The sequence below is a fragment of the Stegostoma tigrinum genome, chromosome 11 (genome assembly GCF_030684315.1).
Source record: "Stegostoma tigrinum isolate sSteTig4 chromosome 11, sSteTig4.hap1, whole genome shotgun sequence".
Classification (NCBI taxonomy): domain Eukaryota; kingdom Metazoa; phylum Chordata; class Chondrichthyes; order Orectolobiformes; family Stegostomatidae; genus Stegostoma; species Stegostoma tigrinum.
The window spans coordinates 88,248,190-88,267,627 of record NC_081364.1 but is presented as its reverse complement, the minus strand read 5'-3'; positions in this window follow the sequence as shown (position 1 = coordinate 88,267,627).

Sequence of the window (19,438 nt, the reverse complement as noted above, 5' to 3'; positions counted from 1 at the left end):
ATACTAAAGGTCAAGTTTTGGAGTGAGGGCTGGGAAAAGCGAGGCTGCGAAAAATACAGAAAAAAATATAGAGAGAAAAGACAAAGAAAGATGGAGAGAAAAGGCAGGGAGATGGAGAGAACAAAGTGTGAGGGACACAAAGGGAAAAAGAAAGAGAAAAAAGAGCAAGATACAAACACACGCGCGCACACACGCACACAAATGCACACACACACACGCGCGCACACACACACAACATACACACACACACAAACACACACACATACAGAACATACACACACACACACACAACATACACACACACACACACACACACACACACACACACACAACATACACACGCACACACACAGACACACACACAAACACACAGATGTACACACATACACGCACACACGAACATCCACAAACACACATACAGATACTACACACACACACACACACACACAACCAAAGCTGAAGGTTCACACCAGCTACCACACACTTTTATTCAAACAAGGGAGCAGAGTCTTCTGCAGCCAGAACACAGGTTTATCCCACAGCGGAAAATCGTATTTTCACATAAACCAACACAAGGTGTGAATGGGACTGAACTTGACAAGTAAAGTCAGTGAGTTTATTTTTAACCTATTTCTGAGAATGAACTTCAACCCACTTCAGAAATGTCCACATCAAATGGTGACATGGATCTGTTGGACAAGTGGGCGTTTGCTCATTGTATAAATGATCACGAGTTTATTAAACACATTCACTACTGCCCTGACAGTAACGTTAGGGACATCACAGCACTGTTCCACTTTATCATTGACATTTCATCAGGAAAAGCTGGGAATTGTCTGATTAACAAAAACTATGTTGAAGATGGTTAATCCAAGGGCGGTGCCAGTTACTGCACATAGAATCTATCTGGGTATGTTTTGTTTCTGTCTATCTGTGTGCGTGTTTCTGTTTGTTGGCATGTATGTGGGTGATTCTGTCTCTATGTGTGTATGTTTCTGTGTATTTGTGTGTCGATGTGCCAGTGTGTGTGTGTGTCAGTATTGGATTGTCTGTCTGTGCCTCAGTTTGTGTCTCTGTGCCAAACAATGTGTTTTTTCTTTAGTTCTGTGAGTAAAAATGTGGCTGTGTGTTTCTAGGTCTGTGTATATTTGTGTCAGTGTATAAATATGACTGTGTGTCTCTGTAAGATTTTAAAAAGTGTGTAGCTGGATGAACACAGCAGGCCAAACAGCATCTCAGGAGCACAAAAGTTGACGTTTCGGGCCTAGACCCTTCATCAGAGAAACGTCAGCTTTTGTGCTCCTGAGATGCTGCTTGGCCCGGTCTGCTCATCCAGCTACACCTTTTATTATCTTAGATTCTGCAGCATCTGCAGTTCTCATTATCTCTGTGTGTGTCTGTAACTGTATGTGAGTGTGAGTTAGTGTTTCTGAGTATGCATTTTTGTCTGCTCTATGTTTGTGTGTGTCTCTGTGCCTGTGTCGCTGTGCAGTGGGCTGTCTCTTGTCTCGGCGGTGAATCCATTGAAATGTGGTTTGTCCCATCTCCTCTTTCATTCCATCTCTACCCGTTTTGTTTAAAGTGATCCACCCGTCCTGTTAATGTGTGTCTCTCTACATGTGTCTCTGTGTGTATGTATCTGTATTTCTATCTCTGGCTGCAGTGGGACTCACTGGAGAGAAATTTGAACGAATGAATCATAAATGAATGAAGAAGTTATGAATCAAAGACATTCTCTCGCTCTCTCATGCGTTGAAAGTGGTATAATATCACTCTCTGGCGGCCTGCCCACAAAACTGCATAAGCCGCCGATAATAAAATGTGAGGCTGGATGAACACAGCAGGACAAGCAGCATCTCAGGAGCACAAAAGCTGACGTTTCGGGCCTAGACGCTTCATCAGAGACGGGGTTGGGGAGAGGGAACTGGAATAAATAGGGAGAGAGGGGGAGGCGGACCGAAGATGGAGAGAAAAGAAGATAGGTGGAGAGGAGAGTATAGGTGGGGAGGAAGGGAGGGGATAGGACAGTCTAGGGAAGACGGACAGGTCAAGGAGGTGGGATGAGGTTAGTAGGTAGATGGAGGTGCGGCTTGGGGTGGGAGGAAGGGATGGGTGAGAGGAAGAACAGGTTAGGGAGGTAGAGACAGGTTGGACTGGTTTTGGGATGCAGTGGGTGGAGGGGAAGAGCTGGGCTGGTTGTGTGGTGCATTGGGGGGAGGGGACGAACTGGGGTGGTTCTGGGATGTGGTGGGGGAAGGGGAGATTTTGAAGCTGGTCAAGTCCACATTGATACCATTGGGCTGCAGGGTTCCCAAGCGGAATATGAGTTGCTGTTACTGCAGCCTTCGGGTGGCATCATTGTGGCACTGCAGGAGGCCATGATGGACATGTCATCTAAAGAATGGGAGGGGGAGTGGAAATGGTTTGCGATTGGGAGGTGCAGTTGTTTGTTGCGAACTGAGCGGAGGTGTTCTGCAAAGCGGACCCCAAGACTACGCTTGGTTTCCCCAATGTAGAGGAAGTCACACCGGGTGCAGTGGATGCAGTATACCACATTGGCAGATGTGCAGGTGAACCTCTGCTTAATATGGAAAGTCATCTTGGGGCCTGAGATAGGGGTGAGGGAGGAGGTGTGGGGGCAAGTGTAGCATTTCCTGCGGATGCATGGGAAGGTGCCGGGTGTGGTGGGGTTGGAGGGCAGTGTGGAGCGAACAAGGGAGTCACGGAGAGAGTGGACTCTCCGGAAAGCAGACAGGGGTGGGGATGGAAAAATGTCTTGGGTGGTGGGCTCGGATTGTAGATGGCGGAAGTGTCGGAGGATGATGCGTTTTATCCGGAGGTTGGTAGGGTGGTGTGTGAGAACGAGGGGGATCCTCTTTGGGCGGTTGTGGCGGGGGCGGGGTGTGAGTGATGTGTTGCGGGAAATGTGGGAGACGCGGTCAAGGGCGTTCTCGACCACTGTGGGGGGAAAGTTGCGGTTCTTAAAGAACTTGGACATCTAGGATGTGCGGGAGTGGAATGCCTCATCGTTGGAGCAGATGCAGCAGAGGCAGAGGAATTGGGAATAGGGGATGGAACTTTTGCAGCAGGGTGGGTGGGAGGAGGTGTATTCTAGGTAGCTGTGGGAGTCGGTGGGCTTGAAATGGACATCAGTTACAAGCTGGTTGCCTTGAGATGGAGACTGAGAGATCAAGGAAGGTGAGGGATGTGCTGGAGATGGCCCAGGTAAACTGAAGGTTGGGGTGGAGGGTGTTGGTGAAATGGATGAACTGTTCGAGATCCTCTGGGGAGCAAGAGGCGGCACTGATACAGTCATCAATGTACCGGAGGAAGAGGTGGGGTTTGGGGCCTGTGTAGGTGCGGAAGAGGGACTGTTCCACGTAACCTACAAAGAGGCAGGCATAGCTGGGGCCCATGCGGGTGCACATGGCCACCCTCTTAGTCTGTAGGAAGTGGATCGAGAAGTTGTTGAGGGTGAGGACGAGTTTTCCCCCCACAGTGGTCGAGAACGCCCTTGACCACGTCTCCGGTATTTCCGGCAACACATCACTCACACCCCGCCCCCGCCACAACCGCCCAAAGAGGATCCTCCTCGTTTTCACACACCACCCTACCAACCTCCGGATAAAACGCATCATCCGCCGACACTTCCGCCATCTACAATCCGAGACCACCACACAAGACATTTTTCCATCCCCTCCCCTGTCTGCTTTCCGGAGAGACCACTCGCTCCGTGACTCCCTTGTTCGCTCCACACTGCCCTCCAACCCCACACCCGGCACCTTCCCCTGCAACCGCAGGAAATGCTACACTTGCCCCAACACCGCCTCCCTCACACCTATCCCAGGCCACAAGATGACTTTCCACATTAAGCAGAGGTTCACCTGCACATCTGCCAATGTGGTATACTGCATCCGCTGTACCCGGTGTGGCTTCCTCTACATTGGGGAAACCCAGCGGAGGCTTGGGGACCGCTTTGCAGAACACCTCCGCTCGGTTCACAATAAACAACTGCACCTCCCAGTCGCAAACCATTTCCACTCCCCCTCCCATTCTTTAGATGACATGTCCATCATGGGCCTCCTGCAGTGCCACAATGATGCCACCCGAAGGTTGCAGGAACAGCAACTCATATTCCACTTGGGAACCCTGCAGCCCAATGGTATAAATGTGGACTTGACCAGCTTCAAAATCTCCCCTTCCCCCACCGCATCCCAAAACCACCCCAGTTCGTCCCCTCCCCCCACTGCACCACACAACCAGCCCAGCTCTTCCCCTCCACCCACTGCATCCCAAAACCAGTCCAACCTGTCTCTGCCTCCCTAACCGGTTCTTCCTCTCACCCATCCCTTCCTCCCACCCCAAGCCGCACCCCCACCTACCTACTAACCTCATCCCACCTCCTTGACCTGTCCGTCTTCCCTGGACTGACCTATCCCCTCCCTTCCTCCCCACCTATACTCTCTCCACCTATCTTCTTTTCTCTCCATCTTCGGTCCGCCTCCCCCTCTCTCCCTATTTATTCCAGAACCCTCACCCCATCCCCCTCTCTGATGAAGGGTCTAGGCCCGAAACGTCAGCTTTTGAGCTCCTGAGATGCTGCTTGTCCTGCTGTGTTCATCCAGCCTCACATTTTATTATCTTGGATTCTCCAGCATCGGCAGTTCCTATTATCTCTCCTACATAAGCCGTCGAACCTTTTTGCGCTTCACAACGCATCACAGTCTCTAAACCTCTCCGGGTGCGCAGTTTTTTCGTTGTTCAAACAATGTGTTTAGAGACGCAGCGCAGTTTTGTCCGATAGATGTTGTCCCTGAGATATGAGCAGAATGAGACTGAACAAACCCGCTGCTGATCTCACTCCCTTCACATTTGATTTTTTTCCGCTTAGGATTTGACAGAGTAGATTACAAAACATGACAAACTGCAGGAAGTGTAATAATATTCACCAGGCCTTCTCACAAAACGGTCTATTCGGAGGTATCTGAATCCAGTTGCAAAGGGAATAATACATCAAATGTGTATAATGTCAGGAAAATGCCGAAAGGCAAATCATTTCCACATTTGCAGTGGGAACACAAACATTTCTTAACATGAGCATATTTACTCTGACGAGCCTCAGTATATTTGCAATCCTCCCTACACCAGCACACTCTGTATGTGTGTTGCTGTCGCTTTGAACTCGCATCTTTCAGACTGAACCCCTGATGCTTTTCACCTTGCCCCTATCCCTTGCAGTGGCGTGAGCAGGCCAGCAGATGGCGGCATTGTATCACATTAAACACGAGGGAACAGTCAGTGGTAAGACAGGGGGCTTTTCTCTTTCCCGTTCTCTATCCCTGCGCTCGCACACTCTCTCGCTCGTCTCTCTCCCTCCTGCTCTATATCCCGTTTTCTGTTTCTTTCTCACTATCTCCGTTTCTCTCCAACCATCTCCCGCCTCACCCACTCTCTCACCATCTCTCCCCTTTCTTCCACCACCCTCTCTTCTACACATTTCTCTCTCTTTCTCTCCCTCTCTCTCTCTGTCTCTCGTGCCTCGACTCTGGGCCACCATTCGGAAAGCTCATGTTTGATGTGATTGTGCTTGAACGCCACCTCCCTGCCGGAAGGAGAGTGATAAATCTAAAACGAGAAGCAAATTGAGACGATGAACAAAGACAGCGATTTAGAGTGTCAGTGAACAGCTAATTGTTGAGAATGTGATGCTTGAGACCCCTGCCCCCTTCCATTTCATCACTTCACTGAGCATTGGGAGATAACTGATTGGACGCAAATTAACGCGACTGGGTTTTTTTTCTTCCTTTTGTGGTCAGGACATTGCTGGACAATTGCCCACATTTCTGGGTAGATGCCAGTGCTGTAGATATACTGGCACAGATTGGCTGGTGTCCATGCCAGTTCTGGAAAATGACCCTTCAGTGTTATTGATGGAAGGTTGTCAGCGCCAACGGCTTTTGCAATATTCAGGTTCTTCGGCAGTTTCCTGATATTCCATGGAGTGAGTCAAATGAGTTCAAGACTGACATCAGTGACACTGAGGTTCTCAGGAAGAGGCGACGATAAGAAGACACAAAAGGTACGCCTGTGTGATATGGCTGCACTGCATGCAAAACAAAACTTTTCACTGTATCTCGGTACATGTGACTGTAATATACCAAACCAAATCGAACCAATGGGTCATCAACTCGACAATTATCATTGAGGATGGAAACAAACAGTTCTGCCTTGTAGGTGGAATGATGTCCTGTGTTCCCTCAGCATTGAGTCTGGGAATATTGATGGAGATGCCTCTTCCTGTTATGGCTCGAATTGCCCACCTCCATTCACAGCTCCCCTCAGCAGGACTGCACAGCTCAGACCTGATCTGCTGTTTGGGTGGACCCTTAGCTGTGTCAATCACAAGCTGCTTTCACTGTTTGTCCTTCAGTTACGCCTATGTTTAATAGCACCAGATTGACACACTCAGTCCTGGCCCATGGCAATGGCATGTGGACCCACACCGAGATGTTTCCTACAGCAGTGTCCATTGCTCCCAACACACACAGGGATGACCTTCAGCCTCAACACAACACTGTTCCCCTGAAAAATGCCAGGGATCCTACGCCCACTTTGTTCCCCTCCCACTGACCTGCTGCTCCCCCACTACACTAATCCTTTAACAACAGGCGTGGCCTTCACCCATACCCTAGCGCCATCCTATTCCCCAATCCACACTGTTGCCCCTGCAATGGGAGGTGAGAGAGGATTTAGATGAAGTGAGCCATGGACGCTGTCAAAAACTGAGAGAGAGGGAGATTGAGAAGTAGAGAGACGGAAGGAGAATGTGGGAAAGAGGGTCCATGAAAAAAGAGGGGGGTAAAAAGAATGAGGACAGAGAGGGTCATGATGAGATTCGGAGGGCGATATAGAGGGAGATGTAACAAGGGAGAGAGAAATGAATTCTGTCGAGGTCAGGTCAGATTGGGTGACCCACAGGTGAAAGCAAGGACAGAATGACTTAAAACCAAATCCTGAGCTTGACCATAGTTCCCTCCCCTTCCCTGAGGGCAGGACCTGGGGCCGGGTCTGTTTCTCTCCAGCTGAGCTTCTTCAACAGAGAGACAAACAACAATATACTTTGCTGTGCTGCTTGGCACTTTTTAATGAACGTTAATTACATATTGAAGTTATGGATGCAGTCAGTGGAATGGTGCCTTTTCTCTTTGGCCTGTGAGTTGAGAGAAACATTGACATGTTTCCCTGTAACCCGCTGTGGGATAAGGTTGGATAAACGAGCACTACCCTCAGTCTGTTACCATAGCGACAGGCTGCTTCATTGCTGAAACATTGAACTGAAATGAGAAAATCCTGGATGGATTGATTAATGAGTGAATTTGATTGATTGATGAATTTGGGTAAAGGGATATTTCAGCACATTCTTCAGCTGCTGCCTGAACTTAGTCTGGGTCACGGCATAAATCGCGGTGTTTGTGAAGCAACTGAGGAGCTGCAGCATGAAGCAAAATTCCTGCACAAAGGGATCTAGATACACAGACCGATACCCAATAAACCACATCCGGGCAAACATAGAATACACCATTAACGTTGACCATAACAGAATGAAAGTGGCTGAGATCACAAACAGTAACATGATGGATTTTTTTCGATTCTTCATTTCTGTGTCACAAAGACCGTCCCCATTAGTGTGAGCCCGGAGTCTCCTGCGGGCTCTGCTGGTCACTAAAATGTGTCTGACGGTGAAAACATTGAGCAGCAGGATCAGGAGAAATGGGAGAGCCGGGGTTAGAATGTGGTGGAGGAACTCGATTGTGACCCACACACGAGATAAAGCAGCATTGACAGTTAGTGCACAAAACCAGGGGGAATTGCCCTTCCAATAGTGAGCTGTGAGTATAAAATACCAGAAAATGTTCTTTAAACAGCTCAGCACAGTCACTGTTCCCAGAGCCACAGCCGCCGTTTTCTCACTGCAATATTTACTTTTCAGCTTCTGGCAACAAATGGCAACAAATCGATCAAAGGTGAAAGTGACGGTGAGCCAGACAGAACAGTCAGTGGCTGCATAAAGCAGGACGGCGTGGATATTACACACGGGGATGGCCCGCAGGAAATTAAACTGTTCCTGATAAACAATGGGAATGTGTCTCAATATCAGGTCGAGGATAATGACCAAGAAATCCGCCACTGCCATGGCCCCCAGGTAACGTCTGACACATGGAGACAATCCACAATCTTTATAAAGCAGGACGTAGATCGCCACCACATTAACTGTGAGGAAGGAAAACAAATAAATTACACATCAGTCTGGAGGCACAGTTAACAGTTTGATTGAGGACCCAGTGACATTTTCAAATTTATCGCTGATTTATTGAAAAAAAAGAAGCTGAAATAACCCGTAGTAATGTCTCAATTTGTTTTATTTTACAAAAAAACTAACATAAAATACAAGAAACTCTCCCTCCTGAAATACACAAACACACATCCATAAGGACAGACGGCTTCTAGAACATTCCCACAGACTCATTCACTCGAGAGCAGGCACAGGTCATTTCCTTACAGTTCTTGATATGGAGGGTGAAGACGTTGCTGTCCTGAAGCATTCTCTCCCAGTTCCCTGCAGACAAACGGAGGATGGAAATTTCAGTCTTTTCGTCCACATTGTGGTCAATTATTGTTTGTGAAGAAACATGAACACAGGGAAAATGTATTCACCCCATTAACTACCTGAGGGGAATTTGCAACAGTGTCTCCTTCTCTCTGGAATGGAATCTTTTCCCTCGGGGTCTTATCTTTTGTTCAATTAACTGGCATCCAAATGTTCACAAATAATGTCGGATACAAAATGTTCCGGGGAATGTCGGTTACAGAATGTTCCAGGGAATGTCGGAAACAGAATGTGATGGAGTCATAAAAGATCCATATCACAAAGGCCCTTCTGTCCATCAGTTTTGGTGAGACCCACTCAGCCTTGCGGTGGAAATCTCTCCCCAAACTCAACACAACTGGCAAACACAAATTAAAGGCATTGCCAGATCAACTGAAGTGGTCAGTTATCTCACATTCTCAATCCACTTCACAGAACCAGCCCAGACACCACAAACCCTGATGAAATATCTGTTCAGCATGGAACACTGTGCAGACCAGGCTAGTGTCCTGCTCCATACAACCCGGCAATCTGTCCAGAGTGGGACACTGTGCAGGCCTCACCAGTCAAATAGATATCAGTCCAGCACGGGGAGCTGTGCAGACCCCACCAGTGCATTAATATATAAATCCGGACCAGGTATCTGTCCAGCACGGGGGACAGTGAGGTGAACACCACTGAACTGATCTGCAAACCTGGAGCAGTTACCCTCCCAGTGTGTAGATCTGTACAGACCACCCCAGTGCAGTCCCTGGTAACGCTGTGTTAAATCACCTCCCAGCCTGGGGAAACTTGCAGCCCATGCTGGAAGTGACAGGATGTGCGGCTCCCATCCATTTACAGCTCCATATCTCCAATGTGCCATGACAAGGGGTGCCATGGGTGTGAAAATCACTGCCAGAGAGAGATGGTGGGGAATCACTTTAAATACGAAAAAATGGGATGGGTTGGATAAACAGACAGAGACGGGGAGATTGAGACACTGTGTCATGGAAGGATGTGTTCACAATTTTAGAATGCTGACATGTAGACATAGTCCCCGACACTGAAAACACTGCATCGATCCAACATTGTCGACTGATTCAATCCGGACACCTCACCACTTCCCCCTCACCTACACCATCACTAACAGCAGGGCCATGAACATTCACCTTCATTCCCTCCCTCCCTTTCCCTCATTCCAGGAGGAACAGCCTGGAATAGGACAGAAAAGGCCAATCAGGGCGGTGGTGTTCCGCACATCAGTTCCCTCACCCACCTTCTCCCGCCGCATGGGGAGGGCCCTGGAATGAGCCGGAGGAACCAGGACGACCTGTGTGGAGATTCCAAAATATACACGTCCCACCAACCGAGTAAGGAGCAATGTTCAGTGAAGGGTAATTCTCACTTTAATCCCACTGTCAGTTCCATTTCCACCTGGCACAGCTGAGAAACCGTGCCCCTGATGCCATCTCTGTTTTGTATCGAGCCGGCACAAATGGAATCCCCACGGTCTCGGTGGGCAGGAGGGTGAGCTCACTACACATCGTCTCCACCAGCTCCCAGGAAGGGAGCACAGAGTCTCCCTCCTACACCTCCTCCTTCAGACAGCTCAGATACTGAAACTAACCTATAATATTTACTAGTCTCCCAAATTGTCCTGACATCTTCAATAATCAAGCATTGAAAATCTCACAGAGTCACAGTCCCCATGGAACAACTGAAACACTGTCACACTCACTGGAGAGAGCAAATACTGATGTACTCTCATGGAGTGACTCAAATAATGAAATGCTGTCCACGGAATAACAGTAACCCCAACACACACCAAATGGAATGAATGCAGTTATGAGCAAAACACAGAACCAGGGAAATTCTGATAGGTTCCCCTTATTTGTGAAAGTATCGGTGTATTTGTGTGTGTTTCTGTGTGGGGCAGGTCTGACAGTCTCTGAGATAATGGGAACTGCAGATGCTGGAGAATCCAAGATAATAAAGTATGAAGCTGCATGAACACAGCAGACCAAGCAGCATCTCAGGAGCACAAAAGCTGACGTTTCGGGCCTCGACCCTTCATCAGAGACGGGGATGGGGAGAGGGTTCTGGAATAAATAGGGAGAGAGGGGGAGGCGGACCGAAGATGTAGAGAAAAGAAGATAGGTGGAGAGGAGACTATAGGTGGGGAGGTTATACCGAAAGTCATCTTGGGGCCTGGGACAGGGGTGAGGGAGGAGGTCTGGGGGCGAAGTGTAGCATTTCCTGCAGTTGCAGGGGAAGGTGCTGGGTGTGGTCGGGTTGGAGGGCAGTGCGGAGCGAACAAGGGAGTCACGGAGAGAGTGGTCTCTCCGGAAAGCAGACAAGGGTGGGGATGGAAAATTGCCTTGGCTGGTGGGGTCGGATTGTAGATGGCGGAAGTGTCGGAGGATGATGCGTTGTATCCGGAGGTTGGTGGGGTGGTGTGTGAGAACAAGGGGGATCCTCGTTGGGCGGTTGTGGCGGGGACAGGTTGTGAGGGATGTGTTGTAGGAAGTGCAGGAGACGCGGTCAAGGGCGTTCTCGAACACTGTGTGGGGAAAGCTGTGGTCCTTGAAGAACTGGGACATCTCGGATGTGCGGGAGTGGAATGCCTCATCGTGGGAGTAGATGCAGCGGAGGTGGAGGAATTGGGAAAAGGGGATGGAATTTTTGCAGGAGGGTGGGTGGGAGGAGGAGTATTCTAGGTAGCTGTGGGAGTCGATGGGCTTGAAATGGACATCAGTTACAAGCAGGTTTGTGGACTTTGGGAAGGTGATAGAAATGGCCCATGCGGGGTTGGGGAATAATAAGGTTGGAGGCTGTGGGTGGGAGGTCCCCTGAGGTGATGAGGTCATGAATGGTGTTGGAGATGATGGTTTGTTGCTCGTTGGTGGGGTCATGATGAAGGGGGCGGTTGGAGGAGGTGTTGGAGAGTTGGCGTTCGGCCTTGGCGACGTAGAGGTCAGTGCGCCATACTACCACTGCGCCACCCTTGTCTGCGGGTTTGATGGCGAGGTTGGGGTTGGAGCAGAGGGAGCGGAGAGCTGCCCGTTCTGTCGGGGAGAGGTTGGAGTGTGTGAGAGGGGTGGAGAGGTTGAGGCGGTTCATGTCTCGATGGCAGTTGGAGACGAAGAGGACAAGGGAGTGTAGGAGGCCTAGGGGTGGTGTTCAGGAGGAGGACTTGTGTTGGAAGCGGGTGAAGGGATCAGTGGAGGGAGGGTTAGGTTCCCGGTTGAAGAAGTAAGCGTGGAGGCGAAGGTGGTGGAAAAACTGCCCTATGTCCAAACAATCCACAAACCTGCCTGCCCTGGTCGACACATTGTCTCAGCCTGTTCCTGCCCCACCAAACTCATCGCCACCTATCTGGAATCCATTTTCTCCCCTTTCGTCCAGGAACTCCTTACCTACGTCCGTGACACTACCCACGCCCTCTACCTCCTTCAGAACTTCCAATTCCCTGGCACCAAACACTTCATTTTCACCATGGATGTCCACTCCGTATACACCTGTATTCTGCATGCATATGGACTCAAGGCCCTCCGCTTCTTCCTGTCCTGCAGGCCTGACCAGTCCCCCTCCACCGACACCCTCATCGGCCTCGCTGAACTCGTCCTCACCCTCAACAACTTCTCTTTCCATTCCTCCCACTTCCTACAGACAAAATGGGTGGCCACGGGCACCCGCATGGGCCCCAGCTATGCCTGCCTCTTTGTTGGTTACGTGGAACAAACCCTCTTCCGCACCTACACAGGCCCCAAACCCCACCTCTTCCTCCGGCGTTACATTGATGACTGTATCGGCGCCACCTCTTGCTCCCCAGAGGAGCTCGAACAGTTCATCCGTTTCACCTACACCTTCCACCCCAACCTTTAGTTCACCTGGGCCATCTCCATCACAATCCTCACCTTCCTGGACCTCTCAATCTCCATCTCAGGTTGTAACTGATGTCCATTTCAAGTCCACCGACTCCCACAGCTACCTAGAATACATCTCTTCCAACCCAAACTCCTGCAAAAATTCCATCCACTTTTCCCAATTCCTCCGCAACCGCCGCATCTGCTCCCACGACAAGGCTTTCCACTCCCGCACATCCCAGATGTCCAAGTTCTTCAAGGACCGCAACTTTCCCCCCACAGTGGTCGAGAATGCCCTTGACCGCATCTCCCGCATTTCCCGCAACACATCCCTCACACCCCGCCCCCGCCACAACCGCCCAACAAGGATCCCCCTCGTTCTCACACACCACCCTACCAACCTCCGGATACAACGCAGCATATTCCGACACTTCCGCCATCTGCAATCCGACCCCACCACCCAAGACATTTTTCCATCCCCACCCCTGTCTGCTTTCCGGAGAGACCACTCTCTCCGTGACTCCCTTGTTCGCTCCGCACTGCCCTCCAACCCGAACACACCCAGCACCTTCCCCTGCAACCGCAGGAAATGCTACACTTGCCCCCACAACTCCTCCCTCACCCATATCCCAGTCCCCAAGTTGACTTTCTATATTAAGCAGAGCTTCACCTGCACATCTGCCAATGGGGTATACTGTATCCATTGTACCCGGTGTGGCTTCCTCTACATTGGGGAAACCAAGCGGAGGCTTAGGGACCGCTTTGCAGAACACCTCCGCTCAGTTCACAATAAACAACTGCACCTCCCAGTCATGAACCGTTTCCACTCTGCCTCCCAATCTTTAGATGATATGTCCATCATGGGCCTCCTGCAGTGCCACAATGATGCCACCCGAAGGTTGCAGGAACAGCAACTCATATTCTGCTTGGGAACCCTGCAGCCCAATGGTATCAATGTGGACTTCACCAGCTTAAAAATCTCCCTCTCCCCCACTGCATCCCTAAACCAGCCCAGTTCGTCCCCTCCCCCCACTGCACCACACAACCAGCCCAGCTCTTCTACTCCACCCACTGCATCCCAAAACCAGTCCAACCTGTCTCTGCCTCCCTAACCTGTTCTTCCGCTCACCCATCCCTTCCTCCCACCCCAAGCCGCACCTCCATTTCCTACCTACTAATCTCATCCCACCTCCTTGACCTGTCCGTCTTCCCGGGACTGACCTCATCCCTCCATGCCTCCCCACCAAAACTCTCCTCTCCACCTATCTTCTTTTCTCTCCATCTTCGGTCCGCATCCCCCTCCCTCCCTATTTATTTCAGAACCCTCACCCCATCCCCCTCTCTGATGAAGGGTCTAGGCCCGAAACGTCAGCTTTTGTGTTCCTGAGATGCTGCTTGTCCTGCTGTGTTCATCCAGCCTCACATTTTATTATCTCTGACAGTCTCTGTGCTGTTTGATGTGATGCAATGCCTCCCTCTGCTGGCCTCCACACGCCACTGCACAGGCAGCAGCAGGGGATGGGAACCATCAGGGATTTGTTCAGAGAGGGACTGGGAGGGCAGCAGCGCACGACACCATCCAAACTGATTTCTTCCTCATGTACTTATCTAAATGTCTTTTAAACGTTGTAACTGCACTCACTTCCACCATTTCATGTGGAATTTTATCCCAAACGCGAACGACTCTCTGTAAAATAATTGCCCCTCATGTCTCTTTTAAAATGTTTGATCCTCAAAATTTGAAACATCCCCACAGCCTTGAAATCCTCAATCCCCAAGAAAAGATAACCGACATTCAACTTATTTGTGCACCTCATGATTTAAAAGCCTCAATCAGGTCACTCCTTATCCTCTCTGTGCATAAGTCAGTAAAGTCCCAGACTATCCAGCCTCTGAAAACACTCTGAAGTGGTGATGTATCCGGATTGAATCAGGCGACAGTGTTGGACCCATGCAGTGTTTTCGGTGTAAGGGAGTATGTCTACATGTCAGCATTCTGAAACTTGTGAACAAATCCTTCCATGACACTGTCTCTCTATCTGCCCCTCTCTATCTATATATCCAAACCATCCCATTTGTTCATATTTAAACCGATTCCAGACCATCTCTCTCTGGCAGTGACACCCATGGCACCCCTTGTCCTGGCACAGGCAGCACAGTGGCTCAGTGGTTAGCACTGCAGCCTCACAGCACCAGGGACCTGGGTTCAATTCCAGCCTCGGGCAACTGTCTGTGCGGAGTTTGCACATTCTCCACGTGTCTGCGTGGGTTTCCTCCAGGTGCTTCGGTTTCCTCCCACAGTCCAAAGATGTGCAGGCTAGTTGGATTGGCCATGCTAAATTGCCCGTAGTGTTCAGGAGTGTGTGGGTTATAGGGGGATGGGTCTGGGTGTGACGCTTCAAGGGGCGGTGTGGACTTGTTGTGCGAAAGGGCCTGTTTCCACACCGTAGGGAATCTAATCTAATCTTTATATCTCAAACCATCCATTCCCACCGACATCCCGGTAAATCTCTGCTGTTCCCTCTCCAGATTAATATTATCCTTACTATAACAGTGCGACCAGAACTGGACACAGTACTTCAGAAGATGCCTCACCTACATCCTGTACAACGTGAAAATGAAATCCCAAGTCCCAAACTCAAAGGCCTGAGCAAAGAAGGTAACGAACTAAATGCCTCCTTAAAAAGCCTGTCTGTATGTGAGACAGACTTCGAAGAATTATACCTGATGGCCGAGTCTCTGTTCTGCAACACTACCAAAGGCCCTAATTTAAATTGTATAAGTCCTGCCCTTGTTTGTTTTACCAAAAGCAATGTCTTGCATTTATGCAAAGTAAACACAATCTGCCACACCACAGCCGAGTGAGCGATATTCCCACCCACCCACCCCCCCCGCCACACACAACCCTGACATGTTTTGAAAGACCCTCCCATCTCCAGAAGGCCTACAAACTCCGATCTTTATTTTCGCAAAGACCCTGAGCTTGGTTTACCTTGTGCGGGCAGCAGGAGGCGTGGGGTGGTGGTGGTGGGAGTGTGGATTGCAGACCAGCCTGTGATGGGGAGATTCATTTTCTTCAGGGTGGAGAGTTTGCCAATGGGCACCCAGATGGGCCCTAGTTATGCCTGTCTCTTCATTGGGTACGTGGAACATTCCTTTTCCCAGTCCTATTCTGCTACCCTCCCCCACCCACAGCTCTTTCTCCACTGTATCAATGATATCACCGGAGATAGTAGGAACTGCAGATACTGGAGAATCTGAGATATCATCAGTACTGCTTCTCTCTCTCGTCTGGAATTGGAAAGCTTCACATATTTTGCTTCCAACTTCCACCCTGCCCAAACTTTCACCTGGTCTATCTCTGACCTTCCCTTCTTCAACATTTCTGTTTCCATTTCTGGGATAGACTGGCCACTAATATTCATTACAAATCCACTGTCTCCCACAGCTACCTGGGCTATATGTCCTCACACCCTCCTTCCTGTAAAATCCTGTAAATGTCTTGCATTTATGCAAATTAAACACAATCTGCCACACCACAGCCCAGTGAGTGATATTCCCACTGCACCCCCACACAACCCTGACATGTTTTGAAAGACCCTCCCAGCTCCAGAAGGCCTACAAACTCCGGTCTTTATTTTCGTAAAGACTCCCTGCATCCCATTCTCTCAGTTCCTCCGTTTCCAGCACATATGTTCAGATGAGGCTAACTTCAACAAGAGAGCCTCCGACATGTCCACCTTCCTCCTCAACTGAGGATTCCCCAGCTCCTTTGTTGACAGGGCCCTCAACCGGGTCTGATCCATCTCGCACACTTCTACCCTCACTCCTTCTCCTTCCTCCCGCAACAGTGATAGGGTTCCCCTTAGCCTCACCAACCATCTCAACAGCATCCACATCCAGAAGAACATCAGACGCCACTTCTGCCACTTGCAGTGAGATGCCACCACCAGATCACCTCTCCCTTGATAACAAAGTGTGAAGCTGGATGAACACAGCAGGCCAAGCAGCATTACAGGCCTGCCTTCCGCAGAGACTGTTCTCTCCGGGACACCCTGTTACACACTTCCTTCACCCCCAACAATTCCCCACAGCCCTACGACCCTTCCCCTGTAACCGGTGAAGGTGCTACACCTGCCCATTTACCCCCTCCCTCCCCAGTATCCAAGGGCCCAAACATACCTTCCAGGTGAAGCAAAACTTCACCCGCACTTCCCAGAATCTAGTCTACTGCATTGGCTGCTCACAATGTGGTCTCCTCTCCATTGGGAAATGAAGTGAAGACTTGGTGAATGCGAGGTAGAACATCTATGCGCGACTTGTTAAAAAAAAGTCTCTGAACTGCCTGTTGCCTGCCACTTTAATGCGCCACCCTGCTCCCTGGCCAACATCTCTGTCTCGCTGCAGTGTTAGTGGTGCCCAAAGCAAGCTGGAGGAACAACACCTCATTTTCCACTTGGGGACCCTGCAGCCCTCCGGACTCAGTATTGAGTTCAATAATTTTAGGGGCTAAACTCTCCCATGTCCCACACCCCACTGCACACACCAGGCCTTGTTACCACATACCCTGCCATTACACACTCCCTGTTGTTAGTCACTAACAGTCCCTATGAGCAACTACTCACCCTCCCAGCCTGATCGTTATTAACTCCTTTGTCTGTCCAACTTCTTTCTCTCTCTTTGGGCCCTAGCATCTCGGTTACTCTCTACCCCACCCACCTCCCTATTTTCAGCATATGAACTGACATTTTCTCAGCCACCAACAATTCTGAGGAAGGGTCACTGAACCCCATACATTGACTGTTTTTTTTTCCTTCAAAGATGCTGCCAGATCTGCTGAGCTTTTCCAGCAACTTTGTTTTTGATCTTAGAATATAATTTGTTGCTGTGTAACGTTTATTGCTTTTAAGATGAGAGCATTCACACCTTAGAGGTGGGAAATAGTGATCTGCAATATGATCTTTTGGGGTTGGAAATTATGCTCTTTTGTCGTGTCTGGTGTTCAGTAATGTCTAATCGAGATTCTTCATAGTGCAGAACATGTCTGCAGAATTTCTTTCCCTAACATTGCAGTCTCCAGATATAGTAGGAACTGCTGCTGCTGGAGGATCTGAAAGAACAATGTATCGAGCTGGAGGAACACAGCAGGCCAAGCAGCATCAGAGGAGCAGGAAAGCTGACATTTCGGGTCTGGACACTTCTTCAGAAATGAGGGAGGAGAAGGGGATTCTGGAATAAATAGAGAGGGAGAGGGGGAGGCGGATGGAAGATTGATAAACGAACAGATAGGTGGAGAGGAGACAGACAGGTCAAGGAAGCTGGGATGGAGCCAGTAAAGGTGAGCGTAGGCGGGGAGTTAGGGTGGAGGTTGGTCAGTCAAGGGAAGCCGGACAGGTCAAGGAGACAGGGATGAGACTGGTTTGTAGGAGGTAGGGGCTGGGGTTGAGGTGGGAGGAGTGGATCAGTGGGAGAAAGGATGGACAGGTCACGGAGTCAGGGATGAGCTGGGCTGGTTTTGGGATGCAGTTGGGGGTCGGGAGATTTTGAAGCTTGTGAAGTCCACATTGATACCATGAGGCTGCAGGGTTCCCAAGCAAAATATGAGGTCCTGTTCCTGCAGCCTTCGGGTGGTATCGTTGTGGCATTGGATGAGGCCCAGGATGGACATGACATCCAAGGTGTGGAGCGTAGATGTTCCACAAAGCGGTCTCAAAGGCTCTGCTTGTTTTCCCCAATGAAGAGGAGGCCACATCAGGAGCAGGGGATACAATATACATCAGCAGATGTGCAGGTGAACATCTGTTTGATGTGGAAGGTTTTCCTGCAGCCTGGGATGGAGGGTACGGGGTGGTGGGGTTGGGGCAGGTTCCGCTCTTCTCACAGTTGCAGGGAAAAGAGCCGGGTGACATGGAGCTGGAGGGGAGTGTAGAGCGGACAAGAGATTCGTGGAGAAAGTGGTCCCTCCGGAAAGCAGGGAAGAGTGGCGAGGGGAAAATATCTTTGGTGGTGGGGTCAGATTGCAGATGGCACAGGCGCTGGAGGAAGATGTGTTGGATCCGGAGGTTGGTGGGGGTGGGCGGGGCGTGTGGGTGACCTCATGATGAGAAGATTCTGTTTTGGTTTTATTGAGGGGAGGGGGTGTGAGGGATGAGTTGCAGAAAACATGAGAGATGCGTTCGAGGGTATTTTCAACCGCTGTGGAGGGGGAGTTGCAACCCTTGAAAAATGAAGACATCTGGGATGATTGCAAGTGGAATGCCTCATCTCAGGAACAGATGCAGAGGAGGCGAAGGAATTGGGAATAGAGAATAACATTTTTGCAGGAATGTTGGTGGGAAGAAATGTATTCTAGGTAGCTGTGGGAGTTGGTAGGCTTGAAATGGATATTGGTTTCCAGGTGGTTTCCAGAGATGGAAACACAGCGGCCCAGGAAGGAGAGCGATGTATCACACATGGTCCAGGGAAACTCAAGGTTGGGATGGAAGATGTTGGTGAAGTGGATGAACTGTTTGATCTCCTTGTGGGAGCATGAGGTGGCACCGATACAGTTATCAATATAATGGACGAAGAGGTGGGGTTTAACGCCAGCGTAGCTTCGGAAAAGGGATTGTTCTATGTAACCTACAAAGAGGCAGGCATAACTTGGGCCCATGCAGGTCCTATGTCCAACCCCTTTGTCTGTAGGAAGTGGAAGGACTTGAAGGAGAAGTTATTAATGGTGAAGACGAGTTCAGCTAAGCGGACAAGGGTGTCAATGAAGGGGGACTGGTAGGGCCTGGGGGACAGGAAGAAGCAGAGGTCCTTTAGGTCATCTGTATGGGGATTACAAGTATACAGGGATTGCAGGTCCATGGTGAAGATGAGGTGTTGGGGACCAGGGAATTGGAAGTTCTGGAGGAGTTGGAGGGCGTGGGTGGTATCATGGACATTGGTGGGGATTAGC